The sequence below is a fragment of the Equus quagga genome, chromosome 11 (assembly GCF_021613505.1).
Source record: "Equus quagga isolate Etosha38 chromosome 11, UCLA_HA_Equagga_1.0, whole genome shotgun sequence".
Lineage (NCBI taxonomy): Eukaryota > Metazoa > Chordata > Mammalia > Perissodactyla > Equidae > Equus > Equus quagga.
The window spans coordinates 77,326,215-77,343,645 of NC_060277.1; the positions used below are offsets into that span (position 1 = coordinate 77,326,215).

At 48.0% G+C, this 17,431-nt stretch overlaps 1 protein-coding gene across 1 annotated transcript in view; it reads right to left on the reverse strand.

The window, feature by feature from the left end:
- Nucleotides 1-17,431, reverse strand: part of ASIC2 (acid sensing ion channel subunit 2) — a 1,001,375-nt gene that overhangs the window by 180,057 nt on the left and 803,887 nt on the right. The window lies entirely within an intron of this gene.

The following is a 17,431-nucleotide window of genomic DNA, read 5'->3' on the forward strand; positions in this document are numbered from 1 at the left end:
GACCTGCTGGAGTTTCTCCGCAGGGAAGCAGACAGAACACGCAGCTCCTTCCATCTATTACGGATATTACATTATCCCAAACTCACTTATTGACAATTCTCTTCCCATAGACCAGTGCTCTGCCTCTTCCATTACTAGCTAATTCAAACGGACCTGGTGCAAACGGAATCTGGAGGATAATGGAAGCCCAATCTGTTTGCACAATCAGCTGGCTCTTGCATCCTTATAGCACTTGCTGACTTCTTAAAATCAGGGAGGCTGCACCAGAGGAGCAGCAGCAGAGTTCCAGGATCCCCTAGCATCCTGGCTGCCTATGTTCAACACCTACAGTGCACCAGCTACAATGCTGGGTGCTCGATGCGAATTGCGCCTGGTCCTCACCACAGCCCTGAAAGAGAGATAACGTGACTTTCATTTTACAGAAGAGGAAACAGAGGAGTCCCAGGAAGGCTGAAAAATATGCCCAAAGTCATGCGCTTAGCAAGCAGCAGGGCTAGGATGTAAACCCATGTTCATCTCTAAGTCTCATATGCTTTTAATTGCATCTTGTTACTACTTACGGTGAACTGAATAACGGCACCCAAAGATATCCACATCCTAACCCCTGGACCCTGTAACTATCACCTTATATGGCAAAAAGAGCTTGGCAGGTGTGATTAAGTTAAGGTTCTTGAGGTGGGGAGATTATCCTGGATTATCTGGGTGGGCCCAATGGAATCCCAAGGGGCCTTAGAAAAGGGAGGCAGAGGAAGATTTAACCAGAAGAAGAGAAGGCAATATGATGATGGTAGCAGAGGTTGGAAGGATGTGGCCACGAGCGAGGGAGTGCCAGCAGCTACCAGAAGCTGGAAGAGGCACAGAATGAATTCTCCCCTGGAGCCACTAGAAGGAGCTAGCCCTGCTGACGCCTTGACTTTAGCTCTTTAAGACTCATTTCAGACTTCCGGCCTCCAGAACTGTAAGATAGTATATTTCTGCTGTTTTAAGCCACTGTTTGCGGTCATTTGTTACAGCAGCAATAGGAAACGCATACACTCCACAAAGCAGGGGGAAGAGAATTAAGTCGAGATGTCAACGCAAGGAAGGAGTAACGGGATGAGGCTGGACCTCCAGGTGTCCTTGGCCCCCTCTAAGTATAGGAGGTCTGAGCAGGAGGGCCCCGCTCCCTCCCCTTCCCATCGCCCCATCCCTCTTAGCCACACTGACCTCAATCTGAAACAATGCCATCTACAATTAAGATAATTCCTTGATCACCTAAGAGAAGGGAGGAGACAGCCGAGTGACGGAAGACAGTGCACTGGGCTCGGGCACCTGGGTTCTGTCTCAGCTCTGCCAGACACTTGCTGTGTGATCTTGGGCAAAGCTCTTTATTTCTCTAAACTTCTAAAGATGCTGCAACTTCTCAGATCCAGCTCTAAGATTTTCATATCTATGTGCTAAGCAAACTAATCGTATAAGCTCAGTTTGGGTAGAATGTTGAGCCCACGAAAGGAGCATCCAAAACATACTTTGTGCATCTTCTTCTTCATCTCGTATGCAAACAGGTTCCTAAGACTCCTTGCGGAAGCCTCTCAAAGCCAGTCTGGGAAACCATCCCTCAGGGAGAAGCTCCAGTGCATATTAATTTGGGAGGATTTCTCTGGCTGCCATGGCCAGAGGGTGGGCACGGATTGATCTTGCGAACTGAAGGTGAAAAAAAAAAACCTGCTTGGAAAGACCAGAAGTAACTCTCAGAAGTCTGCAAGTGAGAAGGCTCTGAAAATGAGCTTGCAGGAACCAGAGGAGGTGGCATGTTGAGGGATAAGAAGGGAAGGAGGGTGGCTCAGGAGCTGGCGTGCTACACTGCCAGAAGCGTGGAGTTCTAATGGGGTTATTCTTTAGCGCTTGGAGGCTGGGCCTGGCAGCGGTGGTGAGATTAGGCCTGAGAGTAAAGCTCAGTGGGATTTAGCGTGGTTAACCAAAAACCATCACCTAGGTTTCTGAAGGCCCCAGTTCAGGTCCTGTCACCATCCTTGTTTAGAACTTTATTTGTCTTAAACTTTCAGCCTCAGCTTCCTGATCTGTCAGGTGGGTGAGTGATAAGAGATCTTTGGAGCCCTCCCCTCCCCTCCCCACTGGTGGGCTAGGTGTCCTAGCTGCCAACCTCTCCGAGCCTTAGTTTACTCAAGTGGAAAATGGGGGTCCTCATCAGAGGGTTGATGGAAGGTTCAGTGAGATAGGATATCCGAGTGGGACAGGCCCCGGAAGCCCTACGGGCTTTCTCACAGGTTGAGAGGATAATAAGATGTAACAGGATGACAGACGTGGAGTGTTGCCACTCCGCCTTCTGAGGTGGCTGGATCCATGAAGCAGCATGATCATTGGCTGGAAAGTACAGACGCCTCCCTCTCCCTCAACATCAGCTGTTCTGCCGTGTTCAGAGCAAAGTTCCCATGCATCTCTCACCCCTGAGTAAGCATGGCGTGCACAATGGGCGGGACCTAAAGGACCAAGGGCCTGCTTTCCAAGCTCTGAAGCATCCCTGGCTCCTATCTGAGGCCTCTGCCAGCATCTCTGGGCACCCGTACCAAGTTAGAATGTTAATGTGCTACGGCTCAGGTTGCTTCATTCTGGCGAGTCTACAGCCTCTTCCTGCACCCCTAGTTGACTCTTCTCCCTGATGTACCCCTTTCTCAGGCAAAAAGGGCAGCACCGGGCCGCTGGCTGAGGGCTGCCTTCCCAGAGATGGCACCCTGCTGGGCCGACTGCTAAGGCGGTGGGTGCAATCTGCTCGCCCTCTGTTCTCTGGGGCTGACAGAGGCTGTGTGAGAACAGAGTGTGTGTCAGGGCTCCTGATCTCCCTCTTCCTCCTGGGTTGGTGCTGATTATTGTGCCTGGAGAACCCACCCATGGCCCTCAAGTTTCAAAGCCTAAAGCAGGACTCCTCAAACTTTGATGTGCATATGAATTACTTGGAGATCTTGCTAAAATGTAGATTCTGACGCAATAGGTCTGGGGTGGGGCCTGAGACTCTGCATTTCTAACAAGTTCCCGGATGATGCTGGTGCTGCTGATCTCCAAGCGGCAGGGGCCTAAAGGATCACCCTGAAGCAATGACAAAAAGCTCAGGGCTCAGGGGGAGCTGTGTGCCAGGGACCGTGCTGGGTGGGTGCAAGTTGCTCCCTCTTTAATCCCCACATCAAATTTGCAAGGTAGGGATTAGAATCCCAGTTTCATAGATGAGGAAACAGAAGCTGAGGAAAGTACAGACTCGCACCCACAGTCACACAGCTGGCCAAAGGAGCAGGGCTTGAGTTCGTGTGTCCAGCTCATGCTCTCTTTCTACTAAGGTGTTTGCCTATAGATGAAGATGAACTGCTGTTGCAATTCACAAATGAGGAGATACATCTAGGAAGTAAACATATGGAAAACGCTTGGTCTCATTCTTCATCCCATATATACAAAGTGAAATGGTGTGAAATGATTTCTCACCAGTCAAAATAGAATAGATATTTTAAAATAATAATTGCACGTGGGGCAAGGTGTGGTAAAATGGGGATTCTTGTACTCCTCTGGGGAGAGTGCAAATTGGGGCAACGAATGGGAAACCAGGTGGCAACACTTATCGGGAGCCTGAGAACTGTTCCTGGCCTTTTGACTCAGTAATTCCGCTTCTGGAAATCTGTCCTAACAAAGCCTTGAAATACGTGTGTCCCAGAATTATTCAGGATAAGGAAATAGTAGAAACAATTTAAACGTTTAACAGCAGAGGGATGAGATGTAATCTAAGGAACATCCATGCAATGGAGTTTTTATGTGGTCATTGAACGATGTGTACGTAATACCATGAAAACGCTAATGTCATAAGAGAAAAAAGTGGCTTGCAAAATGATACATAGAGAATCTCAAATTTACATTTAAAAGAAAAAAAAACCCTTTAAACCTACATAGAGAAAAAAGACTAAAAGGAATTAAACCAACGTGTTAGTGGTTGGGTTTAGGTTTTGGAACTATGGGTGATTTTTTACCTATTTCCCAAAATGCTTTTAATGTGTGTGTGACTACTATAGTGGTTTTGTAAAAATGTGCTTTCAAATGGACATAGATCTATTGCACTTAATCCACTGACTTAAAATTCAAATGTACACTAACGTTTTATAAATTATTCCATATTTCCTCATCGACTCACACGGTGATTTCAGAGACAAATGAAGGTCACCTCTGATTGATCACTGATTGGCAGCAGCTTCCGCTTCCTTGCCCCCAGCTCCTCTGGTTAACATTGTGTCATAAAGTCTAAGCGAAAACTCACAAGTCATCAGGAGGGTGAGACGTTAAAGAGAACTTACGAGTGACCATTCATTCATTCAACAGACTGCGCTCTATGGATGCTGAGGTCAAAGACAGTTTGCAAGGGGCCTACGGTCTGGAAGGGGAGAGAAGAAGATCAATTCCTATAGTCCAGAGGGAGCAGACCTCCTGGGTCGATTAGCATGGGGCGTGGTGGAGAGGATGTCGAAGGGGCCCCTTCTGCAGGGATGTTCTAAATGATGAGGAGGTGTTAGGCAAGGAAGGCACAGAAAGGCGCTCCAAGCAGTATTTGCAAAGACCTGAAGGGGAGACATGGAGAGCATGGTGGGTTCAAGGAGCCACCCCAAAGTTTGGCCTGGCCTAGGAGTGGCATGCTTGGGTGGCAAAGGGATGAGTTGGGAATGGCTAGGATCGTCAGGGGCTGTAGATGCCATGCTGTGGGGTTTGGATTTTATTGAGAAGGTGATGGGGAGGCTCAAGAGGGATTTAAGGAGGAGAGGATCATGACCAGATTGGAAATTAATGAAGATCACTCTAGCTTGAGGAGAGGTGAGACGGTGGGTGGTTAAACTGAGAGTGTGGCTAGGGGTAGTGAGAATCAGTCCCACGGATGTTTTAATAACTCAAGTGAGAAGCAGTGAGGAGGGTGGCAGTGGGGATGGAGAGAGCTGGACAGATGCGAGGGAGATTTAGGTGGTAAATCAATAGCTACGAGCCTTCCCAACTAATTGATGTGGAGAGTTCGGGAGAGGGAGGAAGTCCCAGATTTCTGGCTTGGGCAACTGGGTTGACTGTCGGAACATTTGTAATTGCTAATTTATGTGTTTTTGCAGGTTCAAATTTCGGGGTAAATTAAAAGGTAATTTGACTGAACAAAATATAATTTACACACAACCTTTCAGTAATATATACATCTCTTGAAAAATGTAGGTGCCGCCACAGACCAAAGGCCCATATCTTATCCACAAGCCATTGTGAAGATGTAGAGGCGAGCTCCCTTCTGATGCCACTGGAAGGCCCCCAGCCAGCTCTCAGATGCTTCACGTCGGGGAGCAAAGTCAAAACGCTGGCTCGGCTGGTGAGAGCTCCTGCTCTTAGACAGCAAACGGCACTGTTTCGTGGAGGTGTTTTTTTAGACTGATGGCTACCCCAAGTCAAGGCAGAACATACAGAACAGAAAGTGAGAGTTTCAAAAGTACGTGGTTTCTGGGAAGCCCTCACGTGTGTAAGGTTGGGCTCCTTTCTGCAGGTGACCTTTCCTTGCAAAGCAGAAAGCAGTCATGATTGTGTGATTTGCTCTTACAGATTTGTGAACTGCATAACACACGCGTGCACACACACACACACAAGTGTGCATGCACACACTTTACAGATGAGGCCTACTGTGATCGGGCAGTCTATTTAACAACATGACGCTTGTTCCAGTTGAGCAAGACCAGAGATGCTTGTTCCGGCCAAGCCAGACCAGCTCCTGAGTCTTTGGCTCCTGGGTGCTTGCCTTTTCCCACAGGCCATGCTGAACACCAGGAAACATTCTGTGTCTGCCACCCCTCAGAGCACTTTGGAACCTACAGGTTGATGTTCCCGAAAGAAGCCAGACTCTGACTCCAGACAGACCTGGGTCTGAATCCAGGCTCTCTCCCTGCCAGGGGAGGGAACTCCTCTTCTCTGACCCTTAGATTTCCCTTCTGTAGAACAGGGGTGACAGCGTCACCTTGCAGGCTGCTGGGAGGATTAAGTGAGAAAATACAGGTAAAGCGCCCGGCATCTAGTAGAACTGAATGCCTGCTGCAGAGCTGTGAGGGGCAGCCTCGCGCCCAAGGGTGCGCTGAGTAACAGCCTCCCCTCTGGAGCTTGGGAGAGGGGACTTGAGACAGGTCTCCGGATGTACGCCATGCACAGAGGTCCTCTTGCGGTAACACAGCCCTGTGATATTTCTGTATAATAGGGTAATTTCTGTGACAAAATCTTCCATGATGGTAAAGACAAAATCCTCTTTAGGCCTAGAGAGTCCTAAAGTTGCTAGAGTGCAACTCCTGCTTTTAAAGGTTTTTGTTGAGAATAAATTATCTGCACTGTTGACCCTGGTGCAGAACCTCAGCTGGGCTCTCAGTCTGCCCCACTGCATAGCAAGGGCTGCCGGAGCGCAGCTTATGTCCCATCCTTGGGAAGCCGGGAGGCTGGTTGGGGCTGGGCTGGAAGGCAGCTTCCCGATGCTGTGGCCCAGCACAGGTCTGCGGTGCAGAGAGCAGAGCTCACAGTCCTGTTCCCTCACTGCTTCCTCGCGACCTTGGGAAAGTCTCAGAGTCTCTGTTCTCTTTATCTGTGCATTCTCAGGGGCCAGCCCAGCACCTGGCACAGGTGGGGCCCAGAGTCCTCTGGGTGAATGAATCAAGGAATAAATGCCTTGCTTCACCTTTCCTAAGAAGTGGATAATAATTCCTACCTTGAAGAATTGTACTGGAGATACGGAACAGAACATGCCAAGCACTGTGCCTGATGCACAGTGGATGCTTAACATGTGTGAGCTCGCATTACTATCTTTTTTTGGGGGGAGGGGTGAGGAATATTGGCCCTGAGCCAACATCCATTGCCAATCTTCCTCTTTTTGCTTGAGGAAGACTGGCCTGAGCTAACGTCTGTGCTCATCTTCCTCTATTTTGTATGTGGGATGCTGCCACAGCATGGCTTGATGAGCAGCGTTCAGGTCTGTGCCTGGGATCGGAACCTGTGAACCCCAGGCTGCCAAAGCGGAGTGTGCGAACCCAGTCACTATGCCACCGGGCTGGCCCCCTCACATTCTTATTCTTATCATTATTATTAGCTGAGTACTGCCTCTGAGGGTAACTGTCTCCTCTATGCTGTCCGGCAGTGTGCCTCACATGTAGCAGGTGTTCAGTCACCGAGGGCGCACTTTTAGAACGTATTCTCCCGTTTGCCTCCAGTGTGGACTATACCTCCAACTGGGTTGCTCAGGGCATCTCTCCCCCCTCCCCCTCCCCCTCCTCCTCATCTCTCCAGGGGACACAGTGATAAACAGGAGCTACTGTATTTGATGACTCACGATCTGCCACACATGTTTTCCAACCACACCCATGTAGGAAAGAGCCAAACCGGGCCTGGGGAATTATTTTTGGTATTTTCCCCAGCTATTTTAATCTCTAACATTTTGCAGTGGGCGGTTTAGAGCTGGTGATTTTCCTTTCTTTTGTGCAGACGAGACCAGAATAAACAGCCCAGGGTGAGTCACTTCAGGCTCTTAGCGCTTCAATTACTTAAAAACTCGAGGGCCTGGTGAAACTTAGAATGTCACCTTCTTCACATCAGCCATAAGCAGATGGGAAACGCTCCCTATTCTAAGTCGTCAACGCCTTCCCAGCGCAGGAAATCTGTACTAGCCAGCCACTCCAGAGAGAGAGGCAGAAAGGCAGAGCAGCCTTGACAAGGGCCCCTAGATGCCAAGTACTTTGCTCACATTGTTTCATATCTTACTTCATTCAGTCTTTACAATGACCTCATCAGGTAATACACTTAATGCCTACGAGGTAATCAATAACAGCCCCCACATATATTTCTCGCCTACACAGGTGTCAGGCCTGCTCTCCGCGTTACATCCACTGTCTGCGTGACTCCTTGCAACAATCCCGTGACACGGTTATTGCTGTCTCCGTCTCACAGGCAAGAAAATCGAGGTTCAGAGCCGTGAACGGGGGAAAGGAAAATCGAACCAGAGTCTCTGTTTGCAAAGCCCATAACTGTAAACCCCTGTGTTTCCCAAACTGTGTCCTCAGGAACTCTGGGGCCTCTTGAGATGCTAATAGTATTTGTCAGGGGAGAAGAGGGTTCTGTGGTCCCAACAGATAGGGAATTTTTTCTTGCACAACCTCCCTATTAGAATCCGCATGTGTGTTACTTTTTAAAGGCCCCGAGTGATCATGTGTTAAAGAAATTTGTCGATTCTGCTTAGCCTAGCCATTTCTCTAACTAGCTTGATCATGTGGCCATTCATTTGTTCATTCGCTCCTTCGTTTCCAAATGTTCATCACCATCTCAAGAGCCCCTGGGTTCTGTGAAGCAGGCTTATGGACGTGTGACACTATTACCTGCCTGAGGACTCACAGAACAGTGCAATTTTACCCCAGGGTTCCCACTGGGATCAGCTGTCCAAGGGAAAATGCCCAGTCAAGAAAAATCATAATTTAAAAAATGATTGTCTTGAAAAGAAAATGCCATTTTCTTGAATACCCAATGAATACCCTTGCTAAGGGCTCATCAGGCACATTTAGTTGAAGAGGCACTAAGAGGTCCTCTCATCTAACCCTATGATAGAGACCAGAGCCTTCACTGTGCCCTGGCCTCCTCGAGTGATTTTCCAGCCTCTATTTGCATACCTCCAGGCACAGGGAGCCTGCTACCTCATAAAGCAACCTGTTTGACATGGAAAACAGCTGTTTGACAGTCTTTCCTTCTACTGATATGAAATATGCTTCCCAGCAGTTCTTATGTAATGGTTCCTCTTGCCTTTGTGAGCTCTACAAAATGTGAAGGCCACTGTCACTTCCCCTACAGTCTTCTGTTCTCCAGGCTAAACATCTCTACTTTCCCACTGGTGTAGTTTCCAGCCCCCTTGGGGGAAGCAGATAAATTAAGAAAAGACATGGGCCTGAGGGCTTTGGTTTTTTTAAAAGATTTTGTTTTTCCTTTTTCTCCCCAAAGCCCCCCGGTACATAGTTGTCTGTTCTTAGTTGTGGGTGCTTCTAGTTGTGGCATGTGGGACGCCGCCTCAGCATGGCTTGATGAGCGGTGCTATGTCCGCGCCCAGGATTCAAACCAGCGAAACTTTGGTCCGCCAAAGTGGAGTGTGCGAACTCAACCACTGGGCCACAGGGCCAGCCCTGGCCTGGGGCCTTTGAGGGTCCAAATCCTGAATCTGCTAACTGTAGCTGTGTGACCTTGGGCAATTTATTTAATTTCTCCAAGTCTCAGTTTCTGTATGAAAAAAAATCTATTTACCACATGGAATTGTTTGAGAATTAAATGAGAGAATATATGGAAAGCACCCAGCACAATTCCTGGCACTGGCTAGATGATCAATACCTGTTATTGATCTCACCTTTCCATCCCTCTGCCTCTCCACCTTTGTAGTCCTCTCCCCTGCCTGTGTGCTATCCTCAGGCTTGTCGTGATGCCCCTTGTGGTGGCTGAATAATTCTAGGTGTAGTCACACCCCTAGAGTAGGCAGTGGGGGCAGTTCTCTCATTCTAGAAGCCAGACCTCCTCCTGGTTCTGCTGTCAACCCAAGTGTGAGCTTGGCCAAGTCCCTTCCCCTCTCTGGGTCTTGGATTCTCCATCTGAGGTCCAACTCTGGGGTTCTGGCCTGTTCATAAATGTTCAAACACTCCTCTATATTACATAAAAAGTCAGCAAATGATTTGAATTTCAGAAAAAATGGCGAGACACATTTTTACCCCAAACAAAAGAGGTTGAATTTTCAAGGACCAGAAGCCAGTATGACAGATCTTTTTCTTTCCTTCTGACAGTCTTGACCACTTGAGTTTATTTTTAATTGATCTTGAAATAATGAGAAATCTGGCTGATTAGACTTTGGGTAAAGATTTTAGGCTTCTAGGTACTGCTCCTATTTGGCACTGAAAAAAACTAAAATTATTTAAGATGCTTATTTTAAAGGGGGCCAAATAAAATAAATTTGCCTCTTTTAGATTTGACTTTGTAAAATAGCCAGAATGTACATTATGAAGAGGACACGAGATTGTTTTCTTTTGTTTGGACCAAACACAGAACTTATTATTTCTTTTTAGCTTTGAAATGCAGACATTGCACAGCAAGATCATAAGACATTTTTTTCTGAAAATTCACCTTAAAGATAATTATTCAGAATTTATATTTCATTTCTCCATGAAAATAAAGTTACAAATGGTGGTCAGGTTCCCAGGCTAGCCCCACAGATGCTCATTTAACCCATTAACATTTATACCTTTCCTTTGCAGTGATTTATATTTTCTTATTGTAGCTGCCTTCTGTGGTCTGCCCAACAGCTGGGGGCTCTGTTGTGATTTGAGAGTGTTTTAGGGGGCTATCCTGGGAACCTAACTACCCTCCAGGGTGAGTGGGTTCTCTGTAGCACAGTGAAAAGACTATGGTGACTTGCGGGACACATAGGGTGCTCTCCATAGTTAAAAAGCGACATGGTGACTAGAGAATTCTTGTGTCTCTAGCCACAACTCCATAGCTTATCATCCACCCTGGGAAGAATTAAGCAAAAAAACTGATGAATGGAGAAATAAAATGTAAAACATCTATACTGTAAAATATTATTTGGCAATAAAAAGGAATGAAGTAGTGATGCACACTACAATGTGGATGAGCCTTGAAAACATCATGCTAAGAGAAAGAAGCCAGATGCAAAAGGACCTATACTGTATGATTTCACTTACATGAAATTTCCAGAATAGGCAAATCTATGGAGACAGAAAATAGATTAGTGGTTGCTTAGGGTGGGGAGAAGGGGAGTGACAGGTAATGGGTGTGGGCTTATTTTGCAGAGGGAATATATGTTCTAAAATTTGGTTCTTGGTGATGGTTGCACATCCCTGAGAATATACTAAAAAAACACTGAATTGCTCGCTTTAAATGAGTGGTTTGTATGGCATGTAAATGATATCTCAATAAAATTGCTTTTTTAAAACAGAATTAAGCAAAGCAATTGAGGGAATATTTCTCTTTTTTTCTGTGCTCCGGAGAGAGCTTTCTCCCCTCCCCTGGCTTTGTGCTGGCCTGCTGTTCACAAAAACATCCAGGAATGTTTGTAACATGGGGATTTGCCATTTGGGCAGTACTTCTCTATGTCTCTTAAGAGAGAGTATCTTCTGCAAAATATTATCCAATAAAACTGCAGTCTAGCAGCATTCATTCATTTATTCCTACAACCAACTTTCCCTGACCACCAATTCTGCACCAGATAGCCAAGTTCACACTAGGGAGCCAGGATCCCACAGGGAAACGTGTTCAGAAAAACGCTTTGATGTGCTAAAAGCCCTAATTAGCGCTCTTTTACTTTCCAACCTGCATCTCCCAGAACTGAACCAAAATACATCAAACTACCCCTTCTTCCCTCTCAAATATTTGCCTTTTAACTGCAGATTATTTTTTAAGGGGAAAGAAAACAAACATCCAAACATTTGAGGTTTTCAACTAAATCAATTAGTGTACTTGATGAAAAGATTTCCAGCATGGCTTCAAAGAGCAAATTTGCTGGGTGCATTTAAATGTTTCTTTGCAGAATATTCACTATCAGACAGGAGCTCTCTAATGTAAAGAAGCCTAGAACGGAAATGTTCAAGGCAACATGTCATCAGAGCTCTCAGAGATGGGGAGGCAGTGTTTCTGAAAAGATAATGCGAGTGAGGTACAGGGCCCCAAATCTTAGTGTGGGCCTCCTCCACACAAGACACAATGCTAGGACCTAGTTGGGGCTGGGGTCACAGATGATGGAGACCCAGACTTTGCCTTGGTGGGTCAGAGTTTGCTGGGGAGAATACAAGTCAAGGGGCAAAAGATATTCTGGTCATAGACGCCTGGTTTTTGCACACGACATTCTCAGGGACAAGGGTCTGGGCATTTTTGCAGGCATCTCTGTTTCATTTCTTTTCAAGGATTTTACTAATAGACCAGCTTCTGGGAAAGAGCTCCTGTTGTGGATTACCTGAGTCTCAGATACACTGTCTCAACGTGGCAAGCGACTTCAAAGGCAAGCCAAGAACACAGGTCAGGTCCTGTGCGTTTAAGCTTGGCACAACCCTATCATAAAACCAACCGGGGTGTGCTGGAACCGGAGTTCCCCTCCACCTCACATTAATTATGATGTTCTTGCTTTCTGGCCCGGAATTATTCATGAGGCCAGATATGAAATACGATGATGATCAGTGATCTCCAGCTGTGGCACCTGAAAGCGCAGGTGCTGCATCGGTTTTGCGGAAGCACAGACAGGGCTAAGGAACTCTGGGGTCCCAGGGCTTTGGGGGTGCAGGAGGTGGCAGGCAGGGGAAGATGGAGGCCAGAGAAGTGAGAGGAAGGTGAAGCGATGTTGGTCTCAGAGAAGGTGGAAGTCAGCTGAACAAGAAATAGGCTACAATATGGGGAGCGAGAGAATAGACCCAACTAGGAGCTGGATAAAGGTCAGATGAAGGAATGCATGCATGCATGCTAAAATGTCCACACTGGAAGGGAGGTGGGAGGAAACTGGCCTTTGCTGGGTGCCTCCTTTGAGTCATTTTGTTTAATTCTCACTGCCATCCAGTGAGGTGAGGTGGCCCTGGACACACACCTGTCTCATCCGATCCCCATGACCCTAGGACATGGGTGTTAGTCTCGATGCTTTACTGTGCTGGAAGCTGGGGCTACACAAGAGACCTGCAGCGACTCAGCTAGTAGTGGGGACTTCAGGGCATGCTGTCTCCTACCCACTGGCCAGACGCTGGTTTGGGGGATAGGTGGGCAAGGTCATGGGTGTCAGGTCTGCTGGGAGGGGGCTGTTAAGGAGGAGTAGGAGGAGGGCTACCAGGAGGGGGGGGGGGGGGGGGGGGGGGGGGGGGGGAGGGAACACTGCTGCCCTCAGCCCCTCAGCTGGAATCTGATGGGGAATTAACTGCTTCTTTTGATCCTTTCCATCTTCTGCAACCTCTGCCGCTCTTTGGGAGATGTGCTGTAGAGAAGGCCCCTCCTGAATGTAAACAGATGGGCCTTTTTTGGAGGGCAACTTGGCACTCTCGATCAAAATGAAAAACGCCTAACACCTTTGACTTGGCAACCCTAGGGTAATACTCGCACGTGTACAAAACGAAGCATTTACTGTGGCAATGTTTGCTACAGCGAGACATCGAAACGACCCACGTGTGCATCAACAGGAGGATGATTAGACGCAATACTCCATACAGAGAGGCAGTGGTGAGAAGTCAGGATACGGATCCCCCTCTGCCATGGACTGCCTGTGTGATATGAATAAGTTACTAACCACTCTGTGCCTCAGTTTTCCCATCCGTAAAATGGGGGAGAATAATATTACTCACAGGGTTTTTGCAAGGATTGCAAGACTTAACACACATAAAGTGCTTAGAACAGTGCCTGGCACATAGTGAGGAGTTAATAACTTTTAGGAATTAGCAGTACTCCGAAAATATGGAATCATTAATAGGACTCCCTCTCTTTCCTGCCTCCTGCCTCCCAGCCCTCTGAGACTCAAGCCTTTCCTCTGGCCAGGTGGCCATCTAGCTGGTTCTGGTCCCAAGGCACAGCTGACTCCATGGAGCTTAGGGGCTGGGATGGTGTTCAATCCTAAAACTCAGAGAGTGAAAGAGTTAGCAGTATAGTCCAGCTCTGAGCTGCCAGCTGAGGCTTCAGTGGGAGCTGGACCATGTGGCCCGCCTGCTCTGGCTCCCGGGGCTAAGGTAACACTGGCCAAGTCTTTGGTCTAAGCCAATGGCAGCCAGGAAAGGTGAGGAGTATTGGGATTTGTGCTTCCTGGTGTGGAGTGGAGCAGGGAAAAGGAATTCCCATAGCCCCAGTCACCGACGTGGTTCCCAACAACCACCCTCACGTCATCGCATCAGACTTTTTCCTTCCTCCTTCACTTTTTTCATCCATTCATCAAAAATTTATAGTCCTCCCGCCATATGCCAGGCAGCAACATAAGGATTCTGGGCTCACAGAGGCAAAGAAGATTCCTGTCTTTGGAGGAGCTCGTGGTCCAGTGGGAGAGACAGACGAGGAAACCAATAATTCCAGGGCAATTGTAAGCTCCATGGGACAAGGACTTCACCTGCCTTATCGGTGATTCCCCGCTTCTGGAAAAGTGCTTAGTATGCAGTAAGCTCATATTAATATCTGTGGGCTTGATGTGCCCAACAGCATCATCTGTCCAAGGTACAGAAGTAGTACACATCAACTCTGTTGTGGAGGTGAGAGTCTTAGACAGAAAGCGACATATAAGCGGGGTTTTGGAGGATGGATAGGAGTTTGCTAAGTTGATGCAGCATGTAGTTTAAGAAGTCTGTGACATAGCTGTGATTATAAATCTTGAGGCCACAGGAAAACGCTATGGCACATGCTCTCATATTAATGAAGGCAGAAGCAAGCTATGAACAGCTGCCCACCCCTTCACTCCCAATCACTGGTCATTTTCTTCATTTCCTTTATAACTCTTACCACAATTATACATAATCCATTTACTTGTTTATGTGTTGTCTGCATCCCTATCTCTCTGGCTCCTAGGAGAGTGTCTGGCTCAGTTGTGCTCAATAAATGTTCACTGAGTAAATTAACAAATGAGGGAACAGGAAGAAGGAGATGGAGCAGGCCCAAAGCCCCCACAGTCAAGCACCCCAGCCCTGTCTGCGGGGTTTGGGGCGCGCTGCCCAACAGAAATAGAAAGCGAGCCTTGGATGGAATTTCAAATTGTCCAGTAGCCATGCTTTCAAAAGTCAAAAGAAACAGATGATATTAATTAACTAAATTATTTTATTTCATTTAATCCATTACATCCAAAATAGCATAACTTCAACATGTAGTCAATATAAAAATTATTAAGATATTGGGATTTTTTTTCTCCCACACTAAGCCTTTGATTACACTTAGAGCACATCTCAGTTCCGACCAGCTACCTTGCAAGGGTTCAGTAGCCACAGGTGGCCAGTGGCTGCTGTGTTGGATAGCGAGGCCTGTGGCCTCCACTTGGCTACCCACCAGAGATGGTCAGGGAAGCAGCCTGGGGCCTGCACTGAACTTGTCACCCTGGCTGGAGGGACTCTGGGGAGATGTCTGACAAAATGGGAATAAAATCTTTGAAAATCATGTAATTCACACTTTTGCTCTCTCTCTGTGTCGGCACCCTGGCACGCCACCCGCTTGTCCCCTGCGTATGGAGATAGCATTCCCAGGCCCCTCCCTCGGTGACTCCCCACCCACCCCCTGCAGCTCCAGTCCTTCCCTTTCTCTTTCTGCATGCCTTTCCCTCCAGCTCAGGGCTCAGGGAGAGTGGAGCATTGTCCACAGTGCATTTGCATCCATCAAGTGTGATGTGAAGGGGAGACCCAATTCTATTGGCCATTTTAAATATCTGGACCAAGGGCAGTGGAGATCTGGGGAGTGACTGAAGCCAGGGACACCTGGACTCTCTTGGGCCCCTCCAACCCACCTCTTTGAGGCTCCCTGCACTGCAACCCTGTGGTCAAGAGGCACCAAGGGCCATGGGCCATAGTTCTTCTGACACCCAGGCCCTGTTGGGAGAGCTCTGCATGCATTAACTCCTCTAAGCCATATGCCAACCCTACTGGATAGGTGCTGTTATTGGCTCCATTTTACAGATAAAGAAACTGAAGCCCAAGGATTAGATAACTTGCCCCAGGATTCATAGCTCCTGAGAAGCCGACCCAGGATTGGAGGCCGGCATCTTGCTCAGGATAAATCTGTGCCCTTTCCCTTTTCTTCGCTGTGCTCTGGGGAGCGTGCGCGCATAGGAGATGCTCTGGGAACCGGGTGCACACAGAAGGCTTCCCACTGTTGGGGGAGTAGAGGAGAGGTGGGAGAGGATGGAGCCTAGCAGGCAGTGGGGACTCTGAACAGGGAGCGTGAACCGACAGAGATGACAGACAGTACTTTCCACGCTGGGGGCCTGCTTTCCTCCCTCCGAGGCGCTCTTAGTGTCCTTGCCACTTAGACAGAGCCAGGAAGACCCCACTGCTGCCCCCATTAGCTGGTTACAGTTTAAAAAGCCAGGGAGAGTGAGTGCTTAATGGATACAGGGTTTCCTTTCAGAGTGTTGGAAATGTTCTGGAACGAGAGAGAGGTGATGGTTGCACAACGTTGTGAATGTACTAAGTGCCTCTGGATGGACACTTAAAAAAGGTCAAAATGGGGAATTTTCTGCTATGCGAATGTTGCTCCAATTGAAATAAAAGGGGCCAAGGAAGATGCAACTTTCCTGAGATGGGAGGCAGAGGAACCTGTGAGAAGAGGAAGCCGCAGAGTGCAGATCCTCCCTGGGTACCACTGTGCCCTTAGGGGCAGACGCACGTGGACGAGTGTGCACCCACGTGAGTATGCAATGTCCACGAGTATGAAGCATCCTAAGAGCATGTAACAGCCACGTGGTACTTGTCCCATTTGTGTAAGTGCGTCACATCCACCATCCCACAGACGGGTCAGACCTGCCCAGAAACTAACATATGAGAGGAGTGTGCATGACACGGGAGGAGCACAGAGGACAACTCAGTGATGGAGGCACGTGTGCAAATGAGCTGGAGTCAGTAAACGTTTAAATGCGCCCCCTGCCAGTTAGGATCCACATCTACCATCCTTCCCTCTGTTGGAGCCGAGGTCCATATGACCCCCAAGCTCTTCTCGTCACATGAAGGTGACACACCTGCATCCTGCGTTTGCCATTATCCTCCAGGAGCTGGCCCTCAGCTAACCTGATGCAGAAGCCCAGAGACTTGCACGGGGACCCTGAGCTGAGGCTAGGGAAGAGAAAGTTCCCCAGAATAGGATCCACAAGTTGGGCAGGGGGTGGGGAGTTTCATCCAGAGGAGGAGCCACAGGGGGTGGCACATCTAGCCATGACATTTCTCTTGAACTTGGAAATACAAGAACAACGAGAGACTGCTTACAGCTGGGTGATTTGGGCAATCACCTAGCTTCTCTGAGATGAGATGAGTAGTACCCAGCAAGAGGAATGCTCTGATGGGGAAGGGGCTTTGAAAGGAGGAAAGGTAAGGGGAATAAAAATGAAATGGAGTCCATAAGGACTTAGGGACGTTATAAATAGTGTTCATGGCTTATCCACTGTTCATCCATCCAATCACTTGTTTGTGTGTTTGACAGAGGTGTCAACAAGCACCTCTGTACCAAGAGCTGTGGAAGGTCAGAGAACACAGACACGAGGGACATGGTCCCTGCCCTCAGGGGGCTCACAGGAGAATCAGGGATGGGTGGATATGGAGATAGGTGGAATCCAGGGTGACAGGTGCTTTGACCAATGTCTGCAGGCTGGGCTGCGGGAGACGGGGAGTATTTCTAATGGTGGGAGGAAGGTCTCAGGAAAGACATCATAGAAGAGAAAATGCCTGTG